Source organism: Serinus canaria, chromosome 5, assembly GCF_022539315.1.
Source record: "Serinus canaria isolate serCan28SL12 chromosome 5, serCan2020, whole genome shotgun sequence".
Lineage (NCBI taxonomy): Eukaryota > Metazoa > Chordata > Aves > Passeriformes > Fringillidae > Serinus > Serinus canaria.
In genome coordinates this window covers 25,630,060-25,644,756 of record NC_066319.1, presented here as the reverse complement: position 1 = coordinate 25,644,756, position 14,697 = coordinate 25,630,060, and the positions used below count along the sequence as shown (strand labels likewise).

Sequence of the window (14,697 nt, the reverse complement as noted above, 5' to 3'; positions counted from 1 at the left end):
CCTCATGTACACTACATCTGGGAATGGCAAGGACCCGACTGTTGATAACACACTGCATATTTCCTCCTCCTCCTCAGGCCTGATACACAAACAGCTGACAACATGGACAGATATGTGGAGCATGGAATGCCTTGTGCAAGAACTTGCTTACAGTAAAAAGAGAACAGAGGAAGTAAGATTTAAAATGGTAATGTACCCCCTGCTCTTTGACCCCGTCATAAACCCTTTGTACATCTTAGGTAAGTTAGTGAGAAATTTGTTGTGAAATGGAAGTAGCAACAGCCAGCTCACCTGAGATCACAGGAACTGCTGCAAGCCAAAGGAAAGACAAACAAATATTGTAAAGTAAAAAAAATTATTCTGTTGTTGTAGAATACACCTTCCATTTATGAACACAAGCATTGCATACCGAGAAATTGAGTGTATTCCCCATAAAGTGCCTATATTTTGGAAGACATCAGTATACCCAAGGTCCAGAGAGCACCAAAAGGTCCACTAGTCATGGTATAGATCAGAAATGTGTCCCACCCTCTGAATTAATACTTTAAGGTGCTTCTTGTTCCACATTGTTTAACCTTAGGTGGCTCTGAATCAAATTAATGAATGGTTGCATTACATTATTACAGATGCAGCTAAATGCACTTGTCCCAAGCAAAACATTCTTCAGCTCTGGGGGGAATAACCTGGGAGTCAAAAAGTTAATTAATGGTTTCACATGGCACCAGGGACAGTCTGTAAGAAGCAGTGAGCAGGGCAGCCTAATTTTCATTCAATATACTCATGTACTAAGAAGTCTATATTAATAACTCCAACAGAAGATTCTATGGTCTCCATTGCAAAACCAATAAACAAAGATACTGTAAAGCAACTCGATGCTTTCCTAAATAGGAGTAGATGTTAACAGCTATTAACAACCCCTTTTACCCCCAACAATTGAAAGAAGAACTGTACAGGTGAATCCATGCAAATCCATTTCAGACTCTCATGACAGATATATCTATTTGATATCTTAATTCTAGTTCTGGTCATGATCATCTGAGCTCCACTTCCTTCCTTCTGATATGTGTAGTCATTGCCATTATGTGGTCTGCCTGTGTCAGGACAGGGTTTAATGAAAAACATTCTAACAACAGATCATCTTGGGGTTTTTATTGCTAGCTGCGTAGAGCTCAGCAGAAGTAAAACCCTTATCCCTTACACTCTGTCTCCTGCCCCTCACCACTCCAGATTACTGAGGGGAGCTAGTCAAAGTTCAGCCAGTCATAAAACAGCCCAAGTAAAATGCTGAAAATTCAAGCCATGTCTTTGCTGTTGGAAAAGATGTGCAAAAAGAGTAGGAGACATATTCCTCATCTGCAGCTACTGGTAATTCACTAGTAGGTCTTGTGCTTAGACAATTCCAGCTTTTCTGCTACCCATTTAGTACTTAACATATGCATTTAAAAAGCCAAAAGCTTTGATCCTCTCAGACACTTGCACATACTCCTGTCAGGAACAGTCTAATTGATATTAATGGGATAATTCACAGCTGAAGTGCCACCTCAGGTGCACCAGTGCTTAATGAACTGGAGCACAACCAAACAGACAAAGGAATATGCACAAAACATCTGCCCATTTCCCCCTCTCTGCTCCCTGTGAAAACCAAATGCATCACATTTTTTCCTAGGTTTAATTATTGTGAAACTCCCATTCCTCCTATGTTTTCATACATGTTGGTGTTCGTGTTGGTGTTCATGCATTCCATTGAGGCTACAGATCTTTTTCAGAGAAAGGTCTACAGCTTTTCTGAGAACTTCTATCACTTTTTACAAATCACTTCTCTCTTGACTTTTTGCAGTGCCACAGTGCCACAAATGTCAATAAATTCTATTTCTGATCTTGAAACTTGTGTTAAAGCTGAGCTATGTATCTTCCCTCCTACACCTTCCTTTCACACGGTGACCCCTGACTTTTCTCAGCCTCCACACCACATTTCACCCCCCATGTGATTACTAAATTTAAATTAAAACTGGATGATCCTATTTTATGTGTAGCTCAATCAAACACAAGGAACTTGATTCAGGCATTACTGGGAAAAATGCATACACTGGATAGGTCCAACTAAATAGTCATAGATGGCTTTTGTTTTTAAAATCTCTTTTTCTTCCATATTCAATATTTTCTGTATATAACAAACATATTTTAGAAACCTGTAATTGACCTATATCCACAGACAGTGATGGTCTCTGTGCTTCATAAAAAGCTTCAGATGAAGAGACAAGCTGTTCCTTATTTCAAGAAGACTCTCTTTTTAAACTAACAGTGTTAGAAACTAACACTGAAATGCCCTTGGCACTGATGATATAGAGTGCACCTCTTCCAAAAAATATGGAGTACTAGAGCTTCTCAGATAATACCTTGCACAAGACAACACATAAATGTTTCCTCAGAACGAGCCTTGGTTCCAGGGCCTGAGGTTCATAAAACCACAAGGGAAGGAAATACCCATCCTTCCCCTGTTTCACAGCTTTCTTCCCTGAGCAAACATTTTGAAGGCAGTTCCTGGAGAAACACCTTGAAGGATTTCCTCAGCCAGTTTCCATTTCTTATTGGTATTCCTATAGAAGAGGCACCAACCCCTCATTTACATCTCATCTGTGTCAGAGGGTTTCAGCCTTTCCTGTTTATAGTTTATATGCCATCATGGCAGCAGTGCCATTAGGATAATTATAGTTATGTTAGGACTACCCTGCACACTACCAGGAGACGCTTTGTGTCTTAGATAATGAGGTCAGCAATTTCCAAGATCTGCAGAACAAGGACAAATTGTTTTGGCAATAAGCCCAACTTACTCCCAAGCTCGACCTACCACCTTCCCCTACGGGAGACCCCATCTGCTCTTCTGCATTACTGTTTATACCTCCTGCTTAGGCTCTTCCTCCAGGAGGAATCATACCATGTTTTACCCTCTTCAAAAACTCCCATATTGAAGGCCACACCAGCACAGAGGCCAGTGGAAAATTCTTCCAGTTAAGATACTCACAGAAGCAAGGGTGAGGGGGGAAATAGAAGAAATCATAGGACAAAATCATATCTGAGTAAGTTTTTTCTAAAACACCATCAGTGGAACACACTTCTAAACTGGTTTTGCATTGCAAGTAGCAAGAGGAAACACAAAATAATCTGCTATTTACGAATGTGCAAACAAATGGACTCACAAATGGTCTTCCAAACCCTCCTGTTGCACTGTTGCTGCCTCTGCAATGAACAAGGCATCTCAGCCCTACTGTAGTTTGTGAAACCTGACAGTCTAGGTTTTATTTAGCATTTAATCTCAGGTCACATTCAAGGCCAGCTAACACAGCTAATTCCTCAATTCATACCATTGCACTGAAATTCATACTGAGGCACCTGAATCTTCAGATCACCACGCTTTGTAGACCTAATAATTCTAAATATGACTTGACCATGCATTTAAATTAAAGATATAGCCCTCAAACCAGACATATTACAAGTGAATTCCTGGTCCAAACAGAATTGGTAGCAAAACTATCACTAAGAAATACACATCTTAAACCAGCGCTGTCGCTCTCAGCAGCTCTGCAGAGAGTAAGCTCCTTACAAAGCAGAGCAGCTGGCTTAGGAAAGCACTGCAGCTACCTAATGTGCTAACCAGCAAAACAAAGCACCAGGCACCCTCTGTGGGTGTTAAGCCTTTGCCAGACATGTATGCTTCCTTTAAACAATCATCCAACCTACGTGGTCTACCAGGGTGTTAGCACAGGGCCTGCTACCCCAGGCTCACTTGCGTTTCACAGAAGAAACAGTGCACTCCTGTGCTTAGCACTGCATGAGATTTTGCAGCCTTTTGACACACCCTGAGCCAGATATCATCTCCTTGGCTAAGGCTTGTACTGTATCTGTACACAACTGTTGCTCTCCCTGTTGCTATAGCTGTACATTATGAAACTCCTTAAATACGCAATACATCAGTTTTTGGCACAGCTCTCTTGAGCAGGTGTGTTGTGCAATGCATTCTTCAGAGCTAGCAGGGATTAAACAGCTTTTTGTGGGTCCCAGGAGATGCAATTTATATCGCTCTGAGCACCATAAGGCCAAGTTTGCTCTATTCAGCAGAGCCAAAGGCTGTTGCAAATTCAGATACACAAAGACAGAAGGAGAAAAGAACTATGACTGAAGTTTGGGACAAGTTCAGCACAGATGAATTTTTAAGTTTCCACCTTGCAATAATTTAAGATAAAGCTTTCTATACAGGCATGTTCCAAAATGCAGACATTTGGAGAAAAAGTGCTTCTGGGCTAAAAATGTTCTGACTTATTCCAGGGAAGGTAAAGATGTTTTGTGTAAAATATCTTCCTAAAACTCTCCTACTGTCAAGCTTTTGTGACCTTGTCACTTTTGCTGAAGTGTCTCCTTAGATAATACCACATGTTTGGGATACTTTGAAAAGCTGCTAGGCTTTTTGGCTAGAGGGTTTGGTGCCTTAAAACACAGTGACACCATGTGGCCAATGGCTCAGGATGGAAACAACACGCTGATGGAAAGGGCAGTGTTCGATTTTCTCATTTTTCTTTGACTTTATTGAATTTGTCTTAGGCATTCTTGAAACTGTATTAACCACTGAGAGCAAACTAGGTTAGAATCGTCATCTGGACAGGTAAACAAAGCCAAAGTAAATGGATTTTTTTGGATTTCAACATATGTTCAAAAGTCTCAAGTTTGCAAAATTGTCCAGTAAAACCTACCTGTAAGTTCAGCAAGTAAATACCCATAAGAACAGTTTTCACATATGTCAAAACATCATATTCACTTGGCAGATGCAAGCAACTTGTAGAATTATGATTCAACATTCTCAAAAAAGTGCATCTGAAAGTTGCACCTAAATATCTACAGTTTAATTCTGCAGTAGTATCACAAAAACTTGCCAGTAATTTTGAAAATGGAGATATATTTGGCTTGCTCTCATGGCTTGTTTTTCTTCCAAACAGATACAGTTACCCCCACTTATTTTTACAGATATTTCTGCACTAAGTATTTAAAGTCACAAGTGGGAATATTGCTGCTAGGAATGTTCTCAGTAGGTTTGTTATCACTCTGCATTATATAATATGATGACTGATGTGATGAATCATCTCTCCCTGCACAGTGCATTTTTTCAAATGAGGTGCTGCACATTGGAAAGGTTCAGCTCATGACAAATGGTAAGAATGGGCAGATCTCTTTGAAAGACACACACACACACAGGCAGGCAAATAGGCAGATGAAAACTGAATACAGAATACCCCTCACACAGAAAGAGAAAAATAAATTAATTAGCTCTTCACAGGGAATATATTCACTCAGTAGTACTAATGCTCATTAAGAAATGTGTATTTTGAGGCAGTGTTCAGAACACCCTGCTCTCAAGGGCAGAGAGGAAGTGAAAATACAAAAGTATGACTCCCAGTTGTACAAGCTTTGCAAAGTCAGCGTGGCATCAATATTGCCTTTTTGCTGACTAGTTAGATTACATGCTGGTGTCATTTTTTCTATTCCATACTGAACTCCTGATGAGCAACTGATGTCAATACTGTCACAGGGCATCTGAATGTAAATTAAATAGGTTAGTGTGAAAGGTGATCTAAAAGGATTTTCACCTACATATACAATAGTTTCACCTATATACATAGCAGTTAGAGCCTAGGAAGTGCCAGTTAATTAGATACAGGACTTTCTGACTGTTCCAAACAGGAGTTTGAGTTGAGGAACATTACTGACCTGACCCTTCAAATTTTGTCACCCTGACTGGTGAGATTATGCTGCCATCTTGTGACCTGTAAATTTTACTTAGCTGCAGGGTGACAGACGTTTTTCCCTAGACTGGGAGGACAGTGCACTCGATCTTCCTGGTACAGGGGTGCAGTAATGATACTTTGAGCAGCCAAGCCTTCTTTTATATTCAGATCCACATTGTCTCTGCTTAGTTTCTGATCTGTCTCCCATGGGCTGCACCCTTCAATGTCAACATGGTTGCCAGAGGAAGTGAGTAGAGGCGACCCTGCAGAGGGGATGAAGCCCACAGTTTAAAGGACTAGAGGTTTGTAATAAAAGCTAAAGAACATCTCACTGCTGCCAAGAGAATCATTTGTGCTGGAAAGCAAAACACACACTTAGCCAGCAGTTGAAAATTACAGTATACACTGAAAAAAATATAAAAAAGACATATTCTTTACAGCTGGGAAACATTATTATAAATTATTACATAGTTCTGTATATTGAGGATAAAATTTTCCTCTCCATCTTCTCAAGTGTAAAGTTTGTATATTTATGGTAACATTTTTCTTGCTTGAAAAAAGTGTTACAATTCACTGTATACTGAATCTAAACAGGGTTGTTCCATCTGGTCACATTAAATAAAATAGCTGTATGTCAAATGGATATGCTATTCCCTGAACAATACTTCAGCTGTGCAATGACTGCCTACCCAGCATTCTGAAATACCTGTAAAAGGTTGGTGTGGCTGCAATCACACTGAAAGCAAGCTGGGATCCCTCTCCCAGTAACACCCCCTTCTTTCCTTATACCCCAACCACACATGCTTCCATCAGTGTGTACTCCCACAGCTCTTTTGAGCTGAAGACACAGAATCAAGCCTTGAAGTGCTGGCAATACAAAAGGCATGGCAAGGCAGGAGCAGGCACATACCAGGAACCAGCAGCTCTGAGGGCTCTGAGCCAGCAAGGCAGCTGCTCTGAGCTCAGATACATCGTTTGGGAGAGCACACAGACAGCAGGCACAGCTAAAAGGTTCCCTCAACACCTCTACCTGGAGACAAACCATCAGTCTTTCCTCTCTACCAAAGGCTCAACCATCATTACACACTCAAATCATATTTCCTTTCAAATCCTTGCTTGCCAGAGGAAACCAAAGCATCTTGCACTCAGTTTCTGATCAGAGTTTCCAGGACATACTGTATTTTCTTCAGGATATGGCATAGCAGAACAAGAGCTCCCAACTAGCCACTGAAGGTTATGTTTACCTATCCAGTAAACCATGATTCTAGAATATGGAAAGAGGAAAAATGAATCTCTAAACTCACCCAGCATCCATTTCTGTAACATGTTGATCATTTTGGCACTAATCTAATACTCATAGATGTAAAATCCAACTGATAACAATCTGAGGTCCTTCAGGATATGTGTCATTTTTTCTCATAGTAATCTCATGGTCAGAAATCTTGGAGACAATGTTCAGGACTCCACCTAGTGAGCTAAAACAAGAAGTCTTTAAAGCAGACAGATATTGCTAAAGAGACCCTTCCTTTCCTCTGACAAGGGTAGAAGACCAGCTTAAGACAGCAGAAGGTATTCTGTTGTCAGAAAACCTTTATGAATCTATGTTCAGGGATTGCTGATGCTTTTAGTATTATGGAAGTAAGTAAAGGATACATCGGAAATCCATGTATGGGAAGGATATACCCGTTTTCTCTTGCAAACTTGATTCACATCCAAAAATGTACAGCCACATATTAAAGAAAGAGGTAATATTTCCCTATAGAAATCCTTGTCATATCAGCATTTGCATCTCCATATTCTTAAAGTCCAATTCCAGACATACCAGATATTTCATTTTATTTTTAGATAGAATCCACCTCTGCAGCAAGAGTTTGTGCTGGGTCTGCCATTTCTTCCTCATTTCACAATGAGGGCTTAAGAGCTACCAGAAGCATTGAGCAAGCCCTTCTGCCCTGAAGCAAATACAATCTTTAAATCTTCCTGATATATAATCTCCTCTCTCTTGCAGTAATGTATCAGGCTCTTCCTTTTCTGTTACAGTCTGCTCCAAGAATGGATTCAAGTTGCAGCAGCAGTCCAAATACTCAGTGGATTAACAGAGGAGTAAAGCCTATATCAGTGCTAAGTGAAGTGTGTTGTAGTTTCAAAGTCTACTAATCAGACAAAAGCCTGAGATTTGATAATTAATAAATTTCCTTTCAACATACCTCATCACAATAATCTGATCACCTGTATTACAAGAGATACAGAACTCACATTGGAAAGTTTTTTGAAAATAAGAACTTAACATAAGGCTGGAATTCTTCTAAAGAGAGACAAGAGGAAAGCAAGAAAAGCAGAATTCAGGAAACCTAATGGAGGAAAACAAACTCAAATAGGTGGAGAATAAAACAGAAAGGATCAGGAAGGATAAACTGCAGAAGCTCAGACCTCTGGTAGTCTGGGGGCAACTGCAGAAGAGAATTTTGGTTTGGTCTGTGGCTCTTGCCTGAAAGTGGAAGTAGGTACCTGCTGTGCCTGCTGTCTCTATGGTACTGGCAGAAGACAGAGCTGAGGGTGCTGCTACCACTTTCAGAGGCATAAAAATATTGAAAACACCCTTAAATGTGCTTTCAGTTTTCACACCTCTTCAGTGAAAACCTAAAACCCCTCAAGAAAAATCTTTCAAAGATAAAAGTATTCCTGACTGTCTCCACATGGAATCGCGCACTGGAGAACTGGGGCTGAAGGAGGAGAAACCATCCTTTCCATCCACAAACACTCATCTGCTCCCAGAAGAGCTCTATTTCACACACTAAGTAACATTCTATCTAGAATCTCCTTGACTCTGGGATCTGTACATGTTGTGAGCCTCAGAAAAATCACTCTCTGTTTTTGGGTGTAGTAGGAGACTCTGTCCTCCAGGAACACCACCTCATGAGGAGAATTCTGCACTGTTCTACAGACAGACTAGCAGGAAAGCAGCTGAGACATGCACAGGCACTGCTCAAGTAACAACAATATGTACGCTGATTTACCCTGAACAGCTTGCTCAGAGGTCACAAAAGAAACATGTTTTACTACACAAGCGCTACATGAAATGACCCTGCTGCCAAACCTGGCTAAGAGCTGGAAGAGCTGCAGAGTATATACAGAATTTATTAGACTAACCTTTGGATCCCCCCCAGAGCCCAGGAAATTGCATTCCTTTGAGATCTGGACTGATGTTCATTGATAATGCAAAATTATGTTCTTTTGCGGGGAGAAGAAAAGCAAAGCGAAAGCACTGGAAAGCCAAATAGCCTTATGTGGAGAACTGAGAGGAATGAAAAAGGAGAACAACAGTCCTAAAAACTTCTACTCTCCTCTCAACCCAGCTGAAGGAAGAACCTGCACATGCAAAGTACTGGGAGCAATTACTCAAAAAGTCAAAGCTATCTTTCTTAAATGTGCGATTTGAAAGGTGGAGTGGTATTACCTGCCTCAGCCCATCATCATCCTCTGTGTGGTGCCTGTTATAAGGCTAATAAGGCAGACAGAAATTATAAAAATACCAGAAAGCAAATGGAACTAGTAGCAAATGAAGGAGAGAAAGACAGATGTGGCCTGAGTATGACTGAACTCTCACTGTGTGGTAACAATTAGGCACCAGCATTCTCTCAGGCCATGTAAGGAGATGAATGTGTTAGGCTTTTTCCAAGCAGTTCTTTTGCTAGTGGACGGTGATTTTTAGGTTATACAAAACACACCTTAGTAGCCAGAGACAACTGGGGGGAAAAAAGAGGGAAAGGTTATGTTTATATCTGGTCTTCCTCCCTCCTCTTTTGGGGACAGTATTCCAGATGAATCAAGGGAGACACAGACAAGCACAGCTGAAGCCATATATCCTAAGGAAGTTAATTACCAAATTACTAACTTTGCTTTATATTATGTGAAAGGTAACTCTTGGTAAAATAAAGCTCTCATCTCATGACAAAACCAACAAGATTTCAAAACCGAGTGGTCTAATGTGGAATAAAACTTAAGCTTTTTTCCTGAACCCGTCATAAGCACTAATGTACCAATAAACAACAACCTGCTGACCAGAACAAATCTGGGAAAATAGGAGAACCTTCTCAGGCAAAGCCAAGGCATGAGTTTCAGCCTTTTAAACCCCATGGAGAACCCCAGCTTTTAGATTAATAGTTATTTCAAGGAGACTTTTACTACCAGTCCTTAAGAGGATAAAACAGAGTTACTCAACTAAATGCTAATCTTCTCCCCAGTGGCAGAAAACCTATTTCTTATCTCAGAACTCTTAGCAATTAGAGAACAAAAAACCACATTATTTGCAAGTCTGATCAGTGACTGATGGAAAATCTGAATGGAATCAACAAGAGATAAAATAAATAAAATTTTTTCTTCAGTTTCTACATTGACCTCAAAGTGAGGGAACTTGAGAAAATTTCCATAACTTGTCACTAGAGCTTCAGTAATGGAAAGCACTTATTACCTCTCCATAAAAGCATTCGTTCTCAATGTCCCAAAACAATAAGTGTACTAACAATGACTGATTGCAAAACTTCTTAGTTCAGAACGCAAACAAAACACAGGTTTCAGTGACTTGTTTGTAAGTAGATCCTGTGTCCTGTGTTAGGATTCACCCTGTGGCTGAGTAATGGGCCCTTGCAGAGCCCTGGAATCCTGGAGCAGGCAGGGTTCACCGTACGCTCACCACTGGCACTGCACAGTGAAATCATCTGGTTTGTGGACCTGAGCCATGGTGCTTTCACTTGTGTATGACTGTCTTCTGCCAGAAGGAGGTTTCTGCTGGAGAATCTACATTCTACAAAAAAAAACAAAGATGAAAAAAAAAAGAGAAAGGAAGGAAAGGAATGAAAGAAGTCAATGAAGTGACAGGAGGAAGGAGGAAAGTGACGAAAGGAAGAATAATAAATGAAAGAAAGAATAACTAAAAATGAAATAAGAAAGAAAGAAAGAAAGAGAAAAAAGCAAGCGAATAAAGAAAGAAAGGCAAAGAAGAAATCAAAACCGCCCGCCCGACCTACCCTCAAGACAGCAGCCAGCCGACCTCCCGCACCGACCGACCGTCCGGCCGGAAAGTACAGGCCATGCCGCCAGTCCGTCCATGCCTGACAGGCCTGTCCCGTCGCCATACCTGAAGGCACGGCAGCCCGCCCTACGTCCCTTCTCCCGCACGGCCTGTCCGTGTGCCTCCTCCCTTGACGGCCCGTCCTCGCGCCCCCTTGCCCGGTCCCTCCCCCTCCCGTCGCGTCCCTCCCCGCCGTCCCTGCCGCCCTCCCTCCCTCCCTCCCTTCCTTCCGGCGCCCGCCCGTGCTCCCGCCGCCCGGCCTCCCGTCCTCCCGCCGCGCCGCCTCCCTGCCTCCCGGCCGCGCATTCCCCAGTGCCGCCGGCCGCCCGGCCTCCCTTCCTCCCTTCCGCCCGTCCCCCTGCCTCCCTGCCTCCGCCGCCCCCAGCCCCGCCCTCCGTCACGCCCTCCGCCCGCCGCCCAAAGACGACAAGAAGAAGAAGAAAGAAGAAAGAACGAAGAAAACAACCAGTTATTAGCAATCCGACATTTTTACATACTATAATATTTCTACTTGAAGTGACCCATAATCCTTTGGTTTTCCTTTGCTTTTCACTCCCCATTCCTCACTTCCTTCCCAACAGACATTTATATGCCCACACTCCCACTTATTTCCCTTGATGAGGGGGAGAAATTTAATAATTTATACTCCTTGAATGCCCACTATCTTTCTTTTCTTTGTATGCATAATTTATGTACAATTTATACCTCTATTTTGGTTACTTTTTGATTTGTCTAGCTGGGTTACAATTTTGATTTTGGGTGCCCTGGAATTGGAATGACCTGGTTCATGGTCAGTGAGACAAGCGAAGCTGTTAGAGGAAAAAAAAGAAAGCAAACAATATATCCTCAGGTGAGGGAAGACAGCCATAGAAAGAACAAGATTCCCTAGAAGGCTTGAAAAAGCAGAATTTCCCCAGCACAGCAGTGATCTAAATGGAGCCTAGGAGGTCTCAGCTTTACAGGGAGTGGTATAGAGACTGCCATGGAAGCAGTAAGTGCTGAGCTGGTTAGTGATTCAATGATATTCCCACCAAAAAGTACACACCACTGACCTCCTTTTCTTCCTCTACAACAGTAGTGATGTCATTAGGTATCAAAGCAGTTCTCCTGTGTTGAGATGACCTATCTCTGATCTGAAATAACCCAGAGATGGGAGAATGGCTGGAGTCAGAGCACTGTGCAGCCTAAAATAATCCATTTTGAGTTCATGCTGGATGTTCGAGGATGTCAGAGTGACACTGTCCAGGGACAGACTCACGTAGATGGCACAGGATTATTGATTCAAAACTACCTTGCTGAATTCATAGCATATTAAAATGAGAGCAGGGCATTTGAACTTCCTCTTCTAGATGAAAGCAGAGATATGCACATGCTCTGTTCCTATCCAGGACATTTCCTTTGAACCATCTATCCAGCTCATCTCTTATCTGACATCCATATTTCACAATTTTCTCTCTATTGCCAAATACCTCACTCCTTCAGGACCAGATCCACTGCAGACAGGGGCAACACACAATGAGCCACCAAGGACTCATTTCACTGGATACAGAAATGGATTCACAATTTACAATCAGCTGGACTAGTTGCTACAGACAAAACTAAAAACTGCACTAGTTTCTTACTTATCTTGGCATGATATGGCTCACCCCTGCTTCTCCTCATAACCCCATACATGTTCCTGCTCTTTCCTTCTTTGATCCAGCAGAACATTTTAATCTTCTTTTTGTTCTGTTTTTTTTCCACAGGATTACCTCTTAGATCACTAAGAAGAAAAAGGCATGACTGTCCCTCTGTGCAGCAAGAGTTTTTAAGTACTCTTAAAAGAATTTTAAAAATGTAAAACCACACCTTTTACTGAAGTGATTTTAATGTAAATATAAATTCCCAGTCTACACACAAAATATTGAAAATTCAGCAGCTTAGGTAATTGAAAAGATACAATCCTAAATAAATAGAATGCAACTCATTTACTTATTTTTCTCAAAGTGCTATCCAGAGTCAGGGTACAGACATTTTTAGGTTTAATGCAAATTTTGCACAGACAATTTTTTAACACTCAGCATTTCTAATTTTTGTCCTCAACAATGAAAAACAGCAGGGATATTTTGCAGTAAATGCTGCAAGGAGCACTAGTTCATTGGAAATATTAATCTTTCTTCTCCCCAGACATAAACAAAACATCACTTCCTCTGTGTTTAATACTACATTTGGATCAGATTCCACTTCTGAATAATATGTACATAGCACTAAAAGTGCAGAATAGCAGGGATTTTTATGAAATGGTAGAATTATAAATTTTTTAGCAAAATACTAATATAGAAAAAAAATTTTACTGTTTGTATTTTGTCATTAAACACTGGTCTTATCCCTCAGCTTGATAACAAAAGATCTCGTAATGTATTAAAGAACTGACTAAGCTTTGAATTTAAAAAAAAAAAAATCTTTAGACTTTCAAACACACACAGGGAACAGAAATCAGAAATGGAGAAAAGTGACTCCTAAATTACACCACACAATATATATTCTCATCTTTCACTTCATTCCTCTCCTGTATGTGTATCAAAATTCTTCAGGGTCAGTTTTCAATGCAAAATGAAAAATTTTAAGAATGTATTGGGCAAATCAGCACTCTCCATTGTCGCCTGATTCCATGGTAGTTAGGGAAATCATCCTGCCCTAAAAAAACATTGCAAGACATACTGTTTCCTTATAGTAAATTTGTTCATAGCAGCTTACATGTGGGGATGCTCTCAGCTCTTAAGAGGCTTGTCAGAAGCTTTTCTTATTCCCAAAATAGAAATGTAGTGCAGAGTTAAACAGTGGGTGACTAAGAATAAAGACAAGTTCTTTCAGTTCAAGCTTGTCCTTTGATACTCTATTTTATCTGAAGCACTTTTCAATTTAGCAGATTACAAGAACAGACTTCCCATCCAATTTCTACTAGATTTATCAGCTATGCTTGGCAGAGGATCTCTTGCAGCTAAAGGTCTATTATCATTAATTAAAAAATAACTTTCACATTGTTCTTGAATAATGTTGTCTGTATTCAGCAGGCCTGGAGAGACTATAGAAAACACTCTGACTCAACTGCCTGCAATTAGTAGAATATAGTCTTGAAAAAAACCTGTGATCTTAGCCCTACTGGTCTAAATCATCTCTTCAGCAGAAGAAACATTAAGTAATCTAAGTCTTCAGCAAAATGCTGAAGAACATGCTTAAGAACAGAAGTGTTTTGCTGAAATTAAGCCATTTCCAGTTATTTTGTGTTAGTCTGACATCAGTTTCCAGTTTCTGTTTTCTGGAGATAAGCTTCAAATTTAATTTTAAAAGTATTCCCAGTGCAACTGAGTTGCCTGAATACTTTTTGTACATGGCACAGAGCTGCTCAGCTACATCAGCTTTTTCAGTCTTTCTTGTCAGATGCCATCCAAGTGATAAATAAAGGGCTTTTAAGTGGGTAGCAAAGCTGTCATTCCAGAGCAACAACAGAAAGAGGTCCTATGTGCTGTTGTCATCAATGGAGTCACCAGTCAGCTCCCTTCCTCCTCTATTTTGAACACTCTTTTCCATGACCCTGACTGCCAAATGTTACAACATGACTGGATGAAAGCATCACTGACCACACTGTTGATTTACTGATGGAAAGTTTTTGGGGTTTTTTTGTAATGTATAGATACAAAATACATATATAGATATATAGATAATGTATTTTCTCAGAAAGACACAATTTTGTAATTCAAAGTATAGATCTGTAAACTGCCCATTGAAGGCTGGAAAAGCTTGGTTTCCTCTCAGAAGGGATTAAAATAGATGTGAGTTATCCCACAGGCTGGAAACCAACACACTGTTTAG

The 14,697-nt window shown here is 40.7% G+C and overlaps 1 protein-coding gene across 1 annotated transcript in view; it reads right to left on the bottom strand.

Annotated features, from left to right (window-relative positions):
- Positions 1 to 14,697, bottom strand: part of MAPKBP1 (mitogen-activated protein kinase binding protein 1) — a 529,170-nt gene that overhangs the window by 397,601 nt on the left and 116,872 nt on the right. The gene's annotated exons all lie outside the window — the stretch shown is intronic.